The 18,780-nt window shown below is 34.5% G+C and overlaps 1 protein-coding gene across 2 annotated transcripts in view; it reads right to left on the bottom strand.

Moving 5' to 3' along the window:
• Positions 1-18,780, bottom strand: part of LOC119840272 (RNA pseudouridylate synthase domain-containing protein 2-like) — a 133,610-nt gene that overhangs the window by 93,710 nt on the left and 21,120 nt on the right. Inside the window, exon 2 of one of the 2 annotated variants that reach the window (XM_038366814.1) lies at positions 17,350-17,395. The exons of the other annotated variant lie outside the window; for it this stretch is intronic. The gene's annotated coding sequence lies outside the window, so the exon portion shown is untranslated. The remainder of the gene's footprint in view (positions 1-17,349; positions 17,396-18,780) is intronic. 2 annotated transcript variants of the gene reach the window in all.

Below are 18,780 nucleotides of genomic sequence, written 5' to 3'. Positions count from 1 at the left end.
CGGACAATTAGTTTTAAAATCCTCCGAAAAACCTTGAAAATTGGGCAATTTTGAACCGCGTGAAGTGCTCACGAACCAACTAATGATTAAACAACGATGCATCGAGCTTCGCAAGTAATCATCTCGGTCTTCAACTTTCAAGGTCACACGCTTTGTAGGTCTAGGATTTATTAAGTTCGATAATTGCTACGTTTTTATAAGAAACGACCGTGAGATTTCATAACTACAATGCTAGTCCAACTAATATTATAAATGCGAAAGTTTGTTAGGATGTGTGTGTGTTTTTGTTATTCTTTCACGCAAAAACCACTGAACGGATTGCAATGAAATTTGGTACGTAGATAGCTGGACAACTGGAATAACACACAGGCAACTTTCTTCAGGATATTCCTACGGGATAGGGATTTACGCGGGTGAAAACGCGGGGCGCAGCTAGTCCTATATATATCCTCTTAGGGGGATCCCTAAAAGATATATCTATGGGTAAGTGAGGGTATGTATTAAATACAAATTTCGCTTCAAGATTGATCATCCCAATCCCTTGTTACAAAACGGTAGGGAAGATTGAGGATAGAGTCTATAAAAAGTTAATATAAAATATGTTGCTCTTGTAATAACTTTCTTGGTTATATAATTATTTCCTGGCTTCGTCCGTGGCACATATATAAGATATAGCTTTTAGGAATAGAAGGTAAGTAGTTACCGAGATTGGCGCGTTCAATCAAACAAACCCATTAGCTTTAAATTATTAGCATAATTATATAACGATGACGATATAGATATCACTTATCCTGTCCTCCTAATGCCATAAAAACCAAATTTTGTATTTTGTTATTCAGTTATCCGAAAACCACTGAACGGATTTTGATGATACTTGGCAGTGACGTAGTTTACGTACTAGAATAACACAAAAGCTATAACAACGTTGACTCATACTCATTCCGAGCGAAACCGCGCGGCTGAGTTAGTATTCCACAAAATGCTTAAAAACCGGAATTCAACACTACGCTCGCCTCCCGGTCGCATGCGCACTGGAAACGCCAGGTTTTATTTTAGCTGCTTAATTAGGTATAAATAATAAGCGGTTAGATACGCATCTACTTAGCGGCACTTAGGCATCACAGGTAATCGACTTATTGCCTATTATCCGCCTAGCGATCGGGCAGGTGTGGTAATCTCAAAAGAATTCATTAGCGCTGTAAAGGGCTTATAAAAGTGGATCCGGGCGCCATTATGGGGTGTTCGAAGATTTGAAATATTATCAATTAGTTTTTTTTGTAATTTAGTTTTGTAATTGTAATACACTACTTTCTAATCTCATTAATTAAGGGTCTAAATATCAATTTGGCCCGTTTGCATTATGATATACTACTTTCTATTTTCGTTTTTTTTAGGGTCTAAAACTCAATTTTGGCCGCTAAATAATAGCAATCGATCGTCAGGGGATACTAAAAGTAATCAACACACACACGTGCTTAATATACCCTTTCGACCCTTTTTTTATAGTGGGGAAATCTTGCATCGATACCCACGGCCCCCGGGGAAGAGGTCGTGGGTTATGTCGGAGTCCTACCGACTAAAACCCCCCTGTGTTCCGTCGAGCCACAAAGGTGAAGGTGCCACGGGTGCTTGTTAGAATTCGTCCGCGACAACTCTTTTGACCCTAAGAAAAAATGAATTTATAGAGAAACTAGCTGTCCGGACCGGCTTCGCCTATGGTACATATATAGAATATACTATAAAGCACTCAGGGATCACGTACATATCTAACGATAAAAGAATTTTTGTATTCGGTCCAGTAGTTCCTGAGATTATAACCCACAACGTCACAAACTCACAAACTTTATTTATTATAACAATTTTAATATAGAGAATATAACGCAAAATTCTTATAAGATAACAACTTTTTTACACAAAAGAACCTTCATGTAACCTTAAATAGTTTCTAAAGAAATCTTTTCAAAAAATGTCTTTCAATAAAGTGAATAATATCAGAGGCATTTAGTAACGAAGCTTTAAGATAATAATCCTCTTAGAGACTATCGAGCTTCTCGAATATTCCAAGATGTTTTTATTTCTCCGGCACTTAATTAAAAATCAACCAACGCGTTTTATTTAAAACGAAGTATCCAATTGATTTTGTTCAATAAGTTTGAAGAAGAAGGTTCTGGAAAGAAAGTGTTTGTGTACTCAAACTGAATTAAGTGTATTCGAATTTGAAATACTTAAACCGTGTTTATACCGCGGGAAAAAGAAGATTTTCAATACGACGGACATGGACGCTGTGGCGAGTGGTTATGAATTTGATTCATATCAATAAACATAAATAACGATTAAAAATAACAAACTGCGAGCACACAAAAAACTTATCATCAAAAAATCAGACATTAAAATAGGTGCGAGTTGATCTTATCCGTATGACTACACAGTCACACATAAACACACATGCACTCTCTCTCTTTTACACACACACACACACACACACACACACACACACACACACACACACACACACACACACACACACACACATATCTTTGTACAGTTTCATTCACTACTCTAACTTCCAGTCACAATACAAACAGGAAGCGTTCTTTCAGTAGTCAGTGTGATTTATATGTACAATTACGTCCACTAAGGCATAATCTGAGTGGTCGGTATCGCCCACAATTAGTAACTTACAGCGTATTTAAATTTATCGCAGTAATTAGTTGGATAATTACAGAGGATTCAGCCGCTTATTATTCAATTTATTATCCTTTCCTAATAAATATTGTAAACGTGAAAAATTTTAAGGACGGAAATGGATATTTACTTATATTTTAAGGAAAACCACCTGATGAAATTTGTATGAAAGTTGATACTAAGGTATACAATAGTCTGTTTGTTGATCCTGGTGCGTTCCATAGGAGATCCCAGGATCCCTGCTATTGTGCTTTGAGTTTGGCCGCCGAGGCGGTTTTAGTGGGTAGAAATCCCACATGCTCTACTTTTCCCCCAAAGCTAGAGTATCTTTGGAAGATTTCCTCCTAGTCTAGAGTAGTTCTACACTAGTCTAGAGTAGCAAATAAGCTACTTATTATCCGAGTTCCATGCAAACGAAACTGCGGGCTACATAGCTCAACATGGATACAACTAGTAATATCTGGTACAGCTGTGGGTAGGTATGGTTATTCAGTCTTTAATGCCCCGTAGATGACAATGTTTCAAGCGGTTAAAAGGCAGTATGAATGGTCAAACTTAAAATAACTAATATATATAATAATACTATCTTTCCTGTCATTAATCCTTTCTTTTACCCTTACCCATTAAAAGCGGGCAGCGCATTCGCAGAGCCACTACCTTTGCGAATGTTCATGGGCGGTAGTGATCGCTTACCATCAGGCGAACCATCAGCTCAGTTGCCCGCTATGACATAAAAAAAACAAAAGAAAAACCGTATTAGATTAAATCTCACAACTCACTATTCCAGTAGAATTGAAGCGCAAAGCATTTACCCACACTTACCTGTAAAAAAAGGAACACATTAGATTAATTTGTTATGCAATCTGAATGTACTAAGAGGTAAATATATCTATGTACCGGAGTATTAGTCTTTTCTTTTTTTCGTAAATTATCTCTTCGCCAAAATCAAGCGAAGCGAAAAAATTTTTCGATATATTTATAGACACTAGTTTCACCCGCGTAAGTCCGTATTCCGTAGGAATATCGGGATAAAAAGTAGCCTATATGTTATTCCACTTGTCCAGCTGTCTAGGTACCAATATTCATTACAATCGGTTCAGTAGTTTGTGCGTGAAAGATCAACAAACATACACGCACTCAACTCAACAAACTTTCGCATTTATAATATTTGTAGGAAGGATTCCACCATAGTCGAGACAAAAGAAAAAAACCAGCAGAACATTCGATTAAACCTCTTAAAGGCATTAACAAAACATATAATAACATCACATATAATTATATTATTAAAACAACATAGTCGAGCTGAGGCAAAAACAAAAACAGCTGACAAAGCACTTATGCCTTATATGGATGACGACTATCAGAGATGGGTGAGATATCCTAGAAATGTATGAAAAAAGTCCGATCTCACGCTACTGGATATTTACTTACTAGCCGTTTGTCCTGACTTTGCTCGGATTGAGCTGATGTAAAAAAAATAATTATAGTTTATTACTTCGTAAAGATGTAGCTTGCTAATAGTAAAATATTTTCTTAAATCTTTTTAAATAGCAAAATACATACAAACAAAAATATCAACTCTTTCCTGTGGATTACATAATGATAGTTAAGTTTATCCTACTAATATTATAAATGTAAAAGTTTGTGAGGATGTATGTATGTTATGTATGTTTGTTACTCATTCACGCAAAATCTACTGAAGTGATTGCAATGAAATTTGGTACGTAGATAGCTGGACAACTGGAATAACACATAGGCAACTTTTTATCCCGATATTTTTACGGGATTCAGACTTACGCGGGCGCAACCGTGGGGCGCAGCTAGTAATTTACATATCTAAAATACTATTATTATACGTATATTTGTAAGTACTAAACATAATGTGTCATTTCATACTGCTTCTACTAATAAAATATTTTCTAGCAAAAAGTTGTCACAAAAATTGTTAAGATCCATATCTCCTATGATCTTTTAAATCATATGAAAATTAACCAAAAACTATTCCTTTACAACTCCGCCTAGATCATCAACCTTAACATCCCATTTAGTTGCGCGACTTAAAAGCACTTCATCATAAAACACATTCAATGCATTTGCGTCAATCAGACAGCAAGCTATGATAATCGGCCCAATTCAATATATAACCATAAATCCTTAGTAAAATAAGATTATTCAATCCGTACGAAAATAGTTATAAAATTCAAGATAAGGCTGTGTAATGATGTCTCGTTTACACAGCACGATTGCAAGAAACAGGTTCCGCAAGGTCTCAGCGCTGACACTTGCCTTCTTGAAATTGATAATTAACGCTTCTACGAATAAACAGACGGTGCGATCTTTGGACCGTTTGATAGTATGAGTATTGTATATGGTGGCTCAGTGGTGAGAAACTCGGACTTCAAAATCGATTAATCGGGATTCGAGACCGGGCGAGCGTGCAGGTCGAAATGGACATGACTGCGCCCTTGCGATGCAATATCTGGCTATCTCTGAACTCAATTCAAAAATTGCATTACTTTTTAGAATGACGATTAATCAGTTAATAAATACTGTTACAGTGAAGTGTTCTTTAACGATTCTAAATAAAAACCAGTCCGGTTTATCCTGGACAGTATTAAGACAATGATATGTTTGGAAACAAACTCGTTCTCAGCGAAATTCCGAACCATTAGAAAAGGAAGCGAGTAAATGGACCCCAATATACATACATTGAGGCAATATTTTCCGCCACGATTCATTCTCATATATGGCATACACAATCTCTGGCGTCTATCCAATGAAATTCATTAGGGCACATGAGATAAATCAATTTGTTAGTGGATGGATCCGTCTTAATGATAACGCATAGCTTTGTTAAACGACACTTATTTGTGTGCGGGCTGTGGACTTTGTAAACAGCTGAAGATTGAGCGATATAATATAACGATTTAATTGTTTATGCTTTCTAAGCGATGTTTATATTATATGTCTGAATATTACTATAAATTATATATTGTGTAGCATGAACTAGCTATCTGCTTAACCATTTTTTGTAAGCTGGTTTAAATAAAACGAAGAATTCGTTACTTCATGTTATAAAACAATTTTACAATTTGAATTTTTTTTTGTGATATTTAAAGAAAAATATAATGAAGCTCCCAATGGATACACTTAATATCTCCAAACCAAAAATCCATTGAAATATAAAGCACAAAATTACATTCCAAGGCGCGAAGTTTCAATACTCCATGTCGGATCAAACGTTGTATTGTTTTTATCAACTGCCGTCATAACTAATATTGTTCTGCATATGACCCAGTTGGCGTTTCGACCGGCTTTCCCTCTGCCAAGACAGAACCGTACGATGGATGGGGATTACACGGAAATCTATTATTCCTTCAAACGTTGACAGAAACTCTAGTATTTTAAATGTCGGTCTCGAATCTCATCAGCTAGAAATATATTTATCTCAGTCTAAAAAGAAATTGTATTCAATTTAAATGTGGGTGTGGTAAGTGCTCTCTTCATTAATTAATTGTGTTTCTTTCTTTACTAATCATCAGCATTTTGCCGATGTAAACGTTATTGTCTCTTTCTATCTTACTTCACATTATTTGTGTGTGAAAGAGATAAACGCTGATTGTGTTGACACAAGAAAGAATTCAAGTCAATATTTTTCACACTGTAAGTAGGGTGGGTTGTTGTCACGCAAAATAATTTAATTCTAAAAACTCGCTGCGGACAACAATAGCAAATATTGACCGTGCATTTTGCCTAGAAATAACAAGACATACTTTTTGAAATTCATTTCAAACTAGGTGTAATCCGCGGCGTCACTCGTGTGCTAATCCAGACTATAATATATATCTCTGTACTAAACAGATACATTTATAGATTGTCCCAAAAAAAGTATTTAAGACTTACTTCAAAATACATTAATTTTTCATCAATAATCGCCCACATTGATACCCACTGCAGGGACATAAGCTTCCTTTGAGGATACAGGTTGGCGAAGGGCGGGTTGGCAGATGTCACATGTCATCGAACTTTCAAGTCGACATGTCGCTTTACGTACGTTGTTTTCCTTCACCGTTTCGATTCATGAAGTGAACAATGAAAATCCTCCTAATATTATAAATGCGAAAGTTTGTAAGGATGTGTGTGTGTATTTGTTGCTCTTTCACGCAAAAGCCACTGAACTGATTGCAATGCAATTTAGTACGTAGATAGCTGGACAACTGGAATAACATATAGGCAACTTTTTATCCCTAAGTTCCTACGGGATACGGACTTTCGCGGGTGAAACCGCGGGTAAATTGATAAATCAATTAATTCTTTTCACGGTTGTCCTATCTCGAACCCCGACTTTGATTTAACTCCGAGGTCCCAACCTCTGAGTCATCACTGTTATGACTAAAATTATACTAGAACTTAGCTAAATTTCCCCACTATCCCACTCGATTATGCAAAAACATAAACACGCATATATAAAAGGCATATACACTCAGTTAAGTACACAAATAAAGCACATAGCGTTCAATACAGTGAATTTTAGTTAAAACCAACAATCTTAACATACAGCCTGCGTGGAGGCTCCGACGCAAACATCGCCGCTGATATGTTTATAAAGCACACACGCGAAGGCTCGGATTATGATGTACAAGGCCTTGGTGTACTACAAAGTATATTATATGGCGATTGTAGATATAGCGACGCATAGACGTGACGAGGTCGTAAATTTAAAGTTTATGAGTGAAAATGCGATTTGTGAGGTAACAGTCGTTAATGTTTTTCGATCGTAATGATTAGGTTAATGGTATACCAGTATAGTGTGGTAATTTTATGTTATTTTTTATTTCAAATATATTGAAAACAAATCACAAAACAGCTCATCGTGTCTATATGAACTTTGGTACAGAGATAGATTAAAGTGTGGCTTATAGGCTACTTATACTCGGGTACCACGCACGAGACGTTGCGGGTTACAGTTAGTTTTAAAATAACTTTGAGGGAGTATGTCTCCCTATTCTGACATTACATATAAAACTGAAAAGTTCGTTTGTTTAAACACGTTTATCTCGGGAACTATTCGAGCGATTTCAAACATTATTTATTTTGTGGTTATGTACGTGATACCTGGGTGCTATAAGCTGTATATGTACCACGGGCGGAGCTGGGGTAGACAGCTAGTATAACAAACTGTGAGAGATCTATTCGTGATCTATACAAGATACACGTCAACTGCCATTAATTCGTTCTACTTAGACAAATTTTATTTTGATTTAAATGTCCCCACTACATTCTAAATGAATTATTTTCTGATTGTCCCAAAAAAGCAACGACAGATCATTAAAGTACTCGCTAAGCCACAAAAAGAAACTAAATACAGGGTGTTCCTAAACACCGCTTCACGTCAAACGCTTCGGGAGCGGCACACTACAAAATTCGATTGTAACTTCTCGATAGTTCGACAGTTATTGAGGTCTGACAACCGAATTACCATCCCGGTCGACGCTAATTTCGAATCCGCCTAAATCGAAGCGCTCAAATTCATCGAGTTATAGTTTGTATGATCTTCTCCCCTTATACAGGATGTTTGAATTGATGTAATATTATTAAGAAGCTGTAATAATTTTATCGATACGTATAGTGAAATAAGCAAGTATTTTTTTTATATACTATATTTAAAACTTTGTATTCCACTAGAATTTTCAAATATTTAAATATGACATTGATAACTAATAAACATTAATTTTAACGAATTTATTAAAACAAACACAAACTCATTCTATAAGTTGTTACTCATAAAAGAACTTTATCAATATTGCATTACGCCTAAACGACGACAGCCAATCGACTTAACGAAAACAAATATCCCAATAAACTCGTGTAATAACACCTTCCGACATCGAAAATACACGCCGCCGTAATATAAATTTTCCCACACACACACCGGCTATAAAAGATTCAATTTTATGAACACCCTGTAGAGCCTGTAGACATATCGCGGAATTGAATGGCCCATGCTGTACCAATATGTGGTGTCTGTAGCTGAAATCGCTATCTGCTTTATGTTTGTCTTTCGTTATGCGAATGTATGTATGTACACAGTATGTATAAATTATTACAACCGACTAATACAGTGTAACAGTATCTGTACAAACACGCGTTTAATATACTCAATGAAAATATTTGTTTTGACAGTAGCTTCGGCATGTGGATTCGCTTCTGTTTGAAGGTTTATTTTGAATGTTTGTCTATTATTACTATGGGATATGACGTAGAAACTGTTGTAATATTAATTTAAATTAACGATTTTTCTTGAGGTTATTTATCATATATGTAATAAGTTATGTTCACATGATGCACAGTGTATTTCTATTGATATTATACTTTTAACATTAAGAAGTTCATCCCATTCTGCATCAAAGTAGAATTTAATGAATAAATTCAAATTCAAATTCAAATTCAAATTCAAAATGATTTATTGTGAAATATTTCACTTTTTTTAATTCTCAGATTAAAGCCTTTAAGATTCGGATTTATCATCTTTTTTTAACTATAATCTGTGATGATAATGTATCCCTACGGGATACGGACTTACGTGGGTGAAACCGCGGGGCGCAGCTAATACTACATCTTATATATAAAATTCTCGTGTCACAATGTTAGTCTCTATACTCCTCCGAAACGGCTTGACCGATTCCTCTGAAATTTGGTAAGCATATTGGGTAGGTCTGAGAATCGGCTAACATCTATTTTTCATACCACTAAACGATAAGAGTAAGGCAGAACAGCGTTTGCCGGGTGCAGCTAGTATATATCTAAAAACACCCGTCCAAAAATATACAAAGTTTCTTTTAATTTACATCGGCGGTACCTTAATTACCGCCATACATCTTAACATGTGATTACCCATCACACGGTGTCTGGACCAAAATAAACTACAATTGGCTCATTAACATTCGCCAAATTTATTTAAGGAGCGAAATACTTTTGCGCGAACGTACAAGAAGTTTGCTTCGGTGAAAATGGTAGGTTTTTTTCATTTTCTTTATGGGACAGCATTATTGCAAATTGTCTTTGCATTGCTGAATGTAGGAATTGCTGGTTGTCATAGATAAAATATCTACGTAAAATGTTAACTGCTCGTTTTAATAATTATTTTAAATGAATCATCAAAATCGGTTCATCCAGTCGAAAATACTAAGGTTATAAACCTAAAATTAGTCGTATCGAGTACGTCCTCCTACTTTGAAGTTGGTTTAAAGTAATAGTAACAAATCTATAAATTATATTTAAATGTATGCAAACTACGATACTAAGTTTCTTCAAATGAAATTAGGTATATTTTTTATTAAATTTATAATTGCAATGTTATAACAGGTTGTAATCATAAAAACTTTATTTAAATATTCATTAGATATTTATAATTTAGACTTTCTGTGCTTTAAAAACACTACCATACAAGCCAAAAAAGCATTAATTTACAGCTCTTTTAATGAAGTAAAAAATGCAACCGACGATGCAACAATATCCAAGTTAAAATCGAACGCATAAGATAAATATTGTACCCAATTACCGAAATCACGAAACGAAAAAACGACCCACGGAACTTCGTGCAGTCGCAAAGAGATTAAAAAAAAGAATCACCCGCCCAAAATGAAAGTGCACCTCGTGTCAGCGTATACATATACATTTCTATATCCACAATTCGGTCGGCTAATAACACAGCCGAGTGCCATGTCAATACATCCACACGAACTTTTACGATGCATGCCTTCGTATCCTATAATGTAACTCGATTTTAGAGGTCGGCTTCCTCGAGACACGAGTGAGGGTTTTAAATATTTTGCGATACAGGCCATTCGTTTTGGCGGCACGTAAACGGGTAAATGGAATTTTTATCTGGCCCTTTTATTCCTTGTCGTATTTCGCTCGGATTTAGGACTATCGCGAGATGTAATAAGTTTGTGTTTTGTTAGCGGCAAGTGCGGGTCATTTGCTTATAAGAATTATAGCCTAAGATCCCATTGCTCTATTCTGCATGTTATTTGATCAAATTAATTAATGAATGTTGAGGAAGTATACAACATCGACTGTAAACAATAGCTACAAGTAGGTATCTGTAATTAATTTAACTTCTAGACATTTAAAAATAATTTCATCCAAATAAAAAACACGTGTAGAATCGCCCAGCAGGAATTTGGGTATTAGTATTTTCTGTACTAATAATTCATGAAATCTGAAACTTTGTTTGTTTGAACGCGTATCTCGAAACAACTGGTACAATTTGAAATATCCTTTCAGTGTCAGATAAAACAAAAGATAGGATAATATTGTTTTCACTCATATTACAGAGAAGAAACCTATGTATTTGTCTAACGTTTTCACGTAAAGCTACTTGGCCGATTTCAAAAATGTCGCTTAGATAGCTGCAACTTCACTGTGTGACCATGGGCGAAGTCGGGGCGAACAGCAAGTTTTTTATACTATTGTATGCGACGTGAAACCGCAGGGCGCAGCCAGTACAGGACACGAGTCAGAAGCGAACATCATTTGTTCCGAAATACATCTAAACTAAACCAGTGCCTATTTGATGCATCTCGTTGGCCAATGTAAACAAAGCTATGACGTCACACATCCCATCGCAACGCGGGGATCAGTTGTTGGATGTTTGGATGTTTGCCCATCGATTATATTGCAAATGCAATCTGGGTATGATTTTGCTATGGACGCGTGTTGATTTTATTATCTGTTACAGTTAATTGAAGAATTCTCATTCATATATTTCCGTAATTACAACAAAAATTCGTTCGCAAATGTCATATTTGTAAGACATGTTACAATTTTGGTATGATATACACACTTAAATAAATAAAATACCTGCTTATTTGCATTGAACATTGTAAAAAGCGTCTTAGTAAAACATTGAACTTACTAGTATATACAAAGCACGCACCTATTTGTACATTTCCCTTGAGAGTCGGTCACAAAATCTATGAACGCATATCATCACCATCAGCCCATATATGTTCCTACTGCTGGGACACAGGCCTCCTATGAGGGTTCAGGCCATAATCCACCACGCTGGCCAAGGCCGGTATGGCAGATGTCACATGTCCTCGAACTTTTGGTTCTTAGACATGCCGGTTTCCTCACGATATTTTCCTTCACCGTTTTGAGCATACACTGAAATTATTTTTCTCTAAGAAAAATGTCATTACGCACCTGGGGGAGGCACCATTCCAAAATCAAAAAAGACCAAGTGACAACAATTTTCTGTCAAATACGAAAAGAACACATAGTAAAAAAAAAACAAAAAAAAAAACAATCGAATAAAACCTCCTTCATTTATGGGCATCTGTTATCAAACAGCACAACTCCCTATCGAAGGTAAGTCCGTTTAATAACAAAATTAATAACAATAACGCAGATATTCACAGAACCGGTTCTCGAATAAGGTTGAGCTACGAAATTGAGGTCACACCAATTAAATCACTCGTTGGTTAAATAAAACAATACGATAAAAAACATCGATTATTCGATGTCACGTAATTAGTATTAGAATAGCAGATAGCTACTTCAAATATGATAATTGATTCACAGTTTTAATTGGATAAAAACAATTGGTTTTCGACTGCGGGTTTGCTTGAAGAGGATTTGGATAAGAGCATTCTGTATCTATCATTTTAGACTTTCACATATACAATATTTGTAAGGATATGTATATTTTATGAAAAAAAAAATAAGAGGAAACTTAACTTATCTCATAGAGATTGTGTAAAAGTATCAACTTGTAACCGAATCCTTGACCCAAGCGTTTCAGAAAATTATTACATAAACAATGAAGCAAAAAAAATATAAATATAAAAAATTCAATTTGAAATTATTTTCAATATTAGTGGAAACATTGACAGATATTTGGAAGCTGTTAATAAAAAAAGACACTACAATTTCATTTTATACCGGTATGTTAAAGGCGCTGCTTAACGGACGAGATGAGTACACATTATTTAAGATAATGCGACAATTTAAAGTGTATCTACTAATTCAACAGCGTTATTTACAGAGGGTCTAGACCGCTCGCTGGGTAAACTTAATTTGTTAATGACGGAAAACGCTGCGAAGTCGGGAGCAATATTGTGATAATCTTCGTTAAATGGAAGTACAATGAGTGGGAACAGCGACTTTATAGCTACTGATTAAAGTTGTATTTAAATCATCATCATCATCAGAACATGTACCTACAGCAGGTACATATCTGTCGGTTGAAAGTGGGCCTAGGTTAAGTTTAAAGAAGTCGGTTAGATACCTGTGTGTGTTGTACACACACAGGTGAAGAAAATCATGTTAAATATCCCGTTTCCTACATCAAAATAAATAGTAAAAACTTGTTTGTTTCCCGTACCACAAGTTGCATGATAGTAATTCAAGTTTATCTGAACATATTTAAGATTTGTTGACATGGTGGCCGCTGGTTTACGATATTAAGTAATAAGTGAAAAAATGTACAGCTATGCTATATAACATGTTTTATTATCCGATGCACCAAAAAGAAAAAAAGATTTCAATTCCAATTTAATTTTGTTTTAATTTTGCTCCGATAGCATCGTGGGTTTTTTTTTGTGTTTGGTAGGGAATTATTGTCATTTGGGCCCATTTTAGAATTTGGAGTCCCTTTTTGTAGTAAACTATTATTTTGACATAATAGGCATTTTTATTGGTAAATTTCTATCTACTAATTATAAGGACGAAACTTTTGTATATTTGTGATTGTAACGTTTTCACGCAAAAACTGCTGCACCGATTTCAAATATTTTTTCACCATAAGACAGCCGCAACTTCACTGGATGAAATAGACTAACTATGTACCACGGGCGAATAGTACAAGTAGCAAAAGTTTCAATAGGAACGACACAGCACGCTCAAAAGTCGTTTTTCAAACTTAAATGTCGCAATCTTGTCTTGAAAAAAAAAAAGAAATCACAAACTTTTTCACGCTCGTGTAGCCAGCCAGCACTTTTTAATATTCTCTAGTGTTTGATAGTACGAATAACAATTTATAACTGTTATTATAAAAACGCGCCAATATTGTAAAAGCTCGACATTTTTAATTTCAACGTCGATAAATGTCAAAGGTCTAGCTTTGATGGGAGTTTATTTGATTTTTTGTTTTCCCTTTACTATCAGTGCTGTGAAGAATCAACAATAACTTTGATTAGAGTGAATTCACTTTGGCCGGATGTAGATCAAATCTTTTGAAACAAAAAACTTGAAAATGAAAACAATCAATACCTACTAGAAATTAAATACTTTTTAACGGATTTTAAGCGCGATTTATTCATTATTTTTCGGTGATCATGCTCGCTGTAAAGTGTTCGAGACGTCGGGTTAAATAATATAATTAATAAATCAAGTTTAAAATCTGTTAAAAGTCTATAATATCTAAATGTATAATACTCGCGTAAAATAAAAACACAAGGCAATACTAATCTACTAATAAATATACAAAATAAACCTAAATATATTAGATCCGCGTCACAACTATCGTGCTATGCACGTCAAATGCAGACAAGGGAAGCCGCGGGGCGGAGAGCTAGCTCACAAATGCAAATGAAACGTAAAAAAAGCATTAGCATTATAATGCAACTATTAAAATTGATGGCATTCGACCGATACACGTTTACGTATCCGGTTCATACACTCAATAAAGCTCACCTTTTTTTCTTTTAATTTATGTAAATACCTAATATGGATGATTCTAATAAATTACAGGTGTTATCCGCTGCATTATTATAAATACTTTAGGTGGACTGCGTCTATAATGTGGAATTAATATTGTAAACATTTATTGTAAGGCAGTTATATGTTAAGACTAAATATAAAAACATGTATGGATATCCTTACTAATATTATAAGTGAGAAAGTTACTATGTCTGTCTCTTCATCACGCCTAAACCACTGAATCGATTCGGGTGCGATCGGGTATAAATATATTGTTACCTGAGAATGAGAACAGTTCGATGAATTTGTTATGTGCGACATTGTGATAATTCTTTGCCAGTAGCTATTTGCCCTGTACCCAACCCTATGTATTTTTTAATTTTTTACGGGGAATCGAATCTAGGATATCTAACAATTATCGTCTCTTATCCTCTATACTAAGGAAACGATATTAGACAAATGATAGAAAGCTAAAGAGTTTGTTATTAATTACGCATTAATCTCTGAAAATACAGGTGTGATTTGAAAAATTATTGTAGTGTTTGAGAGTCCATTTATGGAGGAAGGCTACAAAAATCTTAAAGAAGCAAAATATGACAAACAAAATCATACATTTGTGAGTTCAACTCAATAGATTTATATTTTAAACTAGCTTACCGCTCGCAACTTCGAAGCGTTTTAATAAATCTAATTATACATATAAACCTACCTCTTGAATCGCAATCTATTCTTAAAAAAATCCCCATTATGCTGTTGTGTAGTTTTAAAGATCTAAGCATATACACATGCAGACGCGGGAAACGACTTATGTAAGTATGCTTAGCTTTATACTATGTAGTGAAGTAACTAACACATATTTCAAGGATATAATAGGAGCGAATATTGCGCCACCAACTGAGTCTCATGTTAAAGATTTTATCTGAACTTTACGATTCAAAATGACCCCTAAACTAATGAACAAACATGAAACACGCGTGATTATTAATATATTAATGAATTCATTGACAACTGTTAATTATATAGGCAAATTATTAAATATTCAAAATTATTAAACACATTGTTTTAATAGCCTTCTGCTCTTTGGTGACTATTTGATTGTCTTATAACCTTTTTTCTACAGTAAGTACCAAGTGTTCAAATAATTATTTCTAATTTATTTTTTAAACTATGTTTGTGTATTTATGATAACGTTTATTATTAATTTAAATGCTATTTTTTGTTTCGTCCATCGCAAAGTTCATTCCAAAGGGCATTTAGCATTTGTTATTTGATTGAAATAGATCCAGATTTGTAGGAAACCACTTTTTCTTTACTCGAGTCTCTTGCAATGTACGCACTACATTTGACGATCGCTAACTTAGCCCGAGATTGTACCCATGCATTGCAAGCAATGTAATTGGGAGTCGTTTTTAACAACACACGTTTTTGGAAATATGAGCAGCGCGGCTGCCTTGTCCACAATCTTCTCACTTATTTAATCTGTTCTCAGATTTTAGTGCTTTATTACGTAGACTTATGCATTAATAGATCGACCTCATCGTTTTGTTTTTTTTTTATTTAATCTGCAATTTGATCCCCTTATTTTCAATTAATGAATATTTTAGAGCTGTAATTCGAGTATCAAAGAGCTTCTGTCAACTCAAAATTAAATGTCATGTTAGTTCTCAGTTGTGGGCGCGAATTTCGCTTGCTCTCGTGTAAATTATGTTAATATAAACAGAGGACACTTGTATGTTTTTTGTTTATCTCGTCTTGAAAAGCAATTCGACAAAACCATGTACTTAAAAAATGTGAAACCGAATAAAATAAACATTAAAAGTGGCAAATGAAAAATAAACAACAAAAAAAGAAGCAAATAAAAAATAAAAAACAAAAAAAAGACAAATAAAAAAAAAATTAACGATTTTTAAATGACCTTCTATCTGTCTAACTGACTTCAAATTGAGTGTGTTTTTCTCAGCTAGTTTTTAAAATCGCATTCTTATACAATACAAATCGTCTCACTTACAAACAAATTTGGTTCAATTACACGAATAGAAAAAAAAAATCACACATAAATCATGACAACGCTTCTTCATTAGCTCAACATAAAAAACGTGATATCATGACCTTGTAGCGACGTCTCATAAAATAGTGAAAGTGACGTCCGTTCAAGGTCAACACGTACGGTAGAAATGGCGGGGCGCGGGATGCGCGCGCGCACCTTGCGTAACACCACGTAACCGATTATGTTGACATTGATCGCGTATATCATATTATAATCCAGTTGGATCGATTTTTTTGACATTTGCTTTTTTTTTTAAGACAGAATTTATTGATGATACTGTGAAATGATTGTGACTAGATATGGTCACACGGGTTTACTTGTGTAAACGTAACTTTACTTAAGTAGAAGGTACGTGTTATTATCATAAATAAAAAGGGCAGGACTAGATGATAACCTAAAATATCTTATATATAACTCTTTAATATTATTTATAAGGATACTAATGTGTAAGTTACTAAACATATTGTCTTTTTAATATAATTATAATGTCTACTTTAACACGATAGAGCGCGACGTCTTCGCGTAAAACCGGAATTCACATATCTTGTTTTAATCTAAGTCAAGGTCAATGAGGTTTGCCAAAATTTTATCTAATTACCGCTCAGCCATGATTAACAAACAGAAAATCGAACAAATTCAGAATACAGACCGTGCATTTATTGAGAAAAGATACCTTCAATTATTTTTCTTGATAATTGTCTACATCAGAGTAATTACGTACTATTTGCGTATCCTACATCCTACTGATATCATAAATGCGAAAGTTTGTAAGGATGTGTGTGTGTTTGTTGCTTTTTCACGCAAAAACTACTGCATCGATTACAATGAAATTTGGTACGTAGACAGCTGGACAATTGGAATAATATATGGGCAACTTTTTATCCCGCTATTTATACGGGATACGGACTTACGCGGGTGAAACCGCGGAGAGCAGCTAGTGATCAAATAAATATGTACCTGAAATAAAAAATACATATTACTCAATCAGATCATTTTACTGAATAACCCCATGAATCATATACAAAAAATTCAAACAACCCAGTAGTTCTGGTAGCACGTGTACCAGCCCTGTTGCTCTCTTTATCGCACTATTTAATATATATCGGCTCTCTAAATATTTTAATATAATTCAATGTGGAATGAGCGCCAATTCGATCTATTGTTTCTCCTACGTCTGGCCATCTAGCTGGTGATCTGCCAAATGTCCGAGGTGCTATTCTTAGCTGGAGTATTACTACGAACCCATCGGAACGTTTGACTAACTGTATGAGAACCTTTGTCAATATTATAACGACTCCTTTTATTTTGCGCCAGTGTTACCACTGCATATACTATATGCGTGGAACACGATAGTGCATGGAGGTATAATATAATGTTAATGAAATGGCCTGTAATTTAGAATTTATTTGTTACTATCCGTAATGACGTCCGCACTTCAATCGCAGAGATCAAATGGATTATAAGATAGGGCACAATATAAATTAAAAAGGATCATCTTTAAATAATAAATAATAAATAATCGAAATAAGCACGCATTATTGCTATACCACAGTTATTTAAACAAACATCAATTCTAAATGCTGAGTATGACATAAATTTACACATCCCATTTACAACTGAGTAATTTTCCATACAACAGTCAGTCTAAAGTAATGGAGCATCTAATCATTCCATTACAAATTGACATTGGCTGATAATAAATACTAAAAACTTCGTAAAAACAGAAATGACTAAAAGTTTATGAAATCGAAAGAAAAAAGTAATTAGCACTTAAAGAGGCAAATGATTATCTGTCTATTATTAAATTCAAATGTAAATGGTGAATTAATTCAAAAGTATACCCCTTACAAAAATAGAATCAACAGACATAAAACGCACAAAGAAAACGAGGCAATGTGACAATCCGCGTAAATATCTTGCTTTTATTACTGACTAAACAAATTAAGTGGAACATAAAATTGTTTATTACATCATAAATATCATAGTGACAAACGATGTTAATAGATTTCCATTTAGACGACAATGCTAAAAGGACACTTTATTATTTAACGGCGATGTACCTACAGTTAACCTAACACCTTAAATATACACATAAGCAACGTTCAACTACATAGAGTTAACACAAACATTAATTGCGCTGTATATTCTGACGTATAAGAATAAAAAAAAAACCGGTAAAAGTCACGCGACTTATCGACAATGCGTACGCGCATCTATTTACGTACGTCATAAAACATCGGTTTGATTTGTTCGGACACTTGTACTTCAAAAAGCTGAATCGAGGTCGATATTCCGAGCCATTTACGATGCGGGCCATTATGAATCCGATTCGATGGTAACAC

This window comes from Zerene cesonia, chromosome 1, assembly GCF_012273895.1.
Source record: "Zerene cesonia ecotype Mississippi chromosome 1, Zerene_cesonia_1.1, whole genome shotgun sequence".
In the NCBI taxonomy this organism is placed as follows: Eukaryota; Metazoa; Arthropoda; class Insecta; order Lepidoptera; family Pieridae; genus Zerene; species Zerene cesonia.
This window is presented reverse-complemented; position numbering and strand designations above follow the sequence as displayed.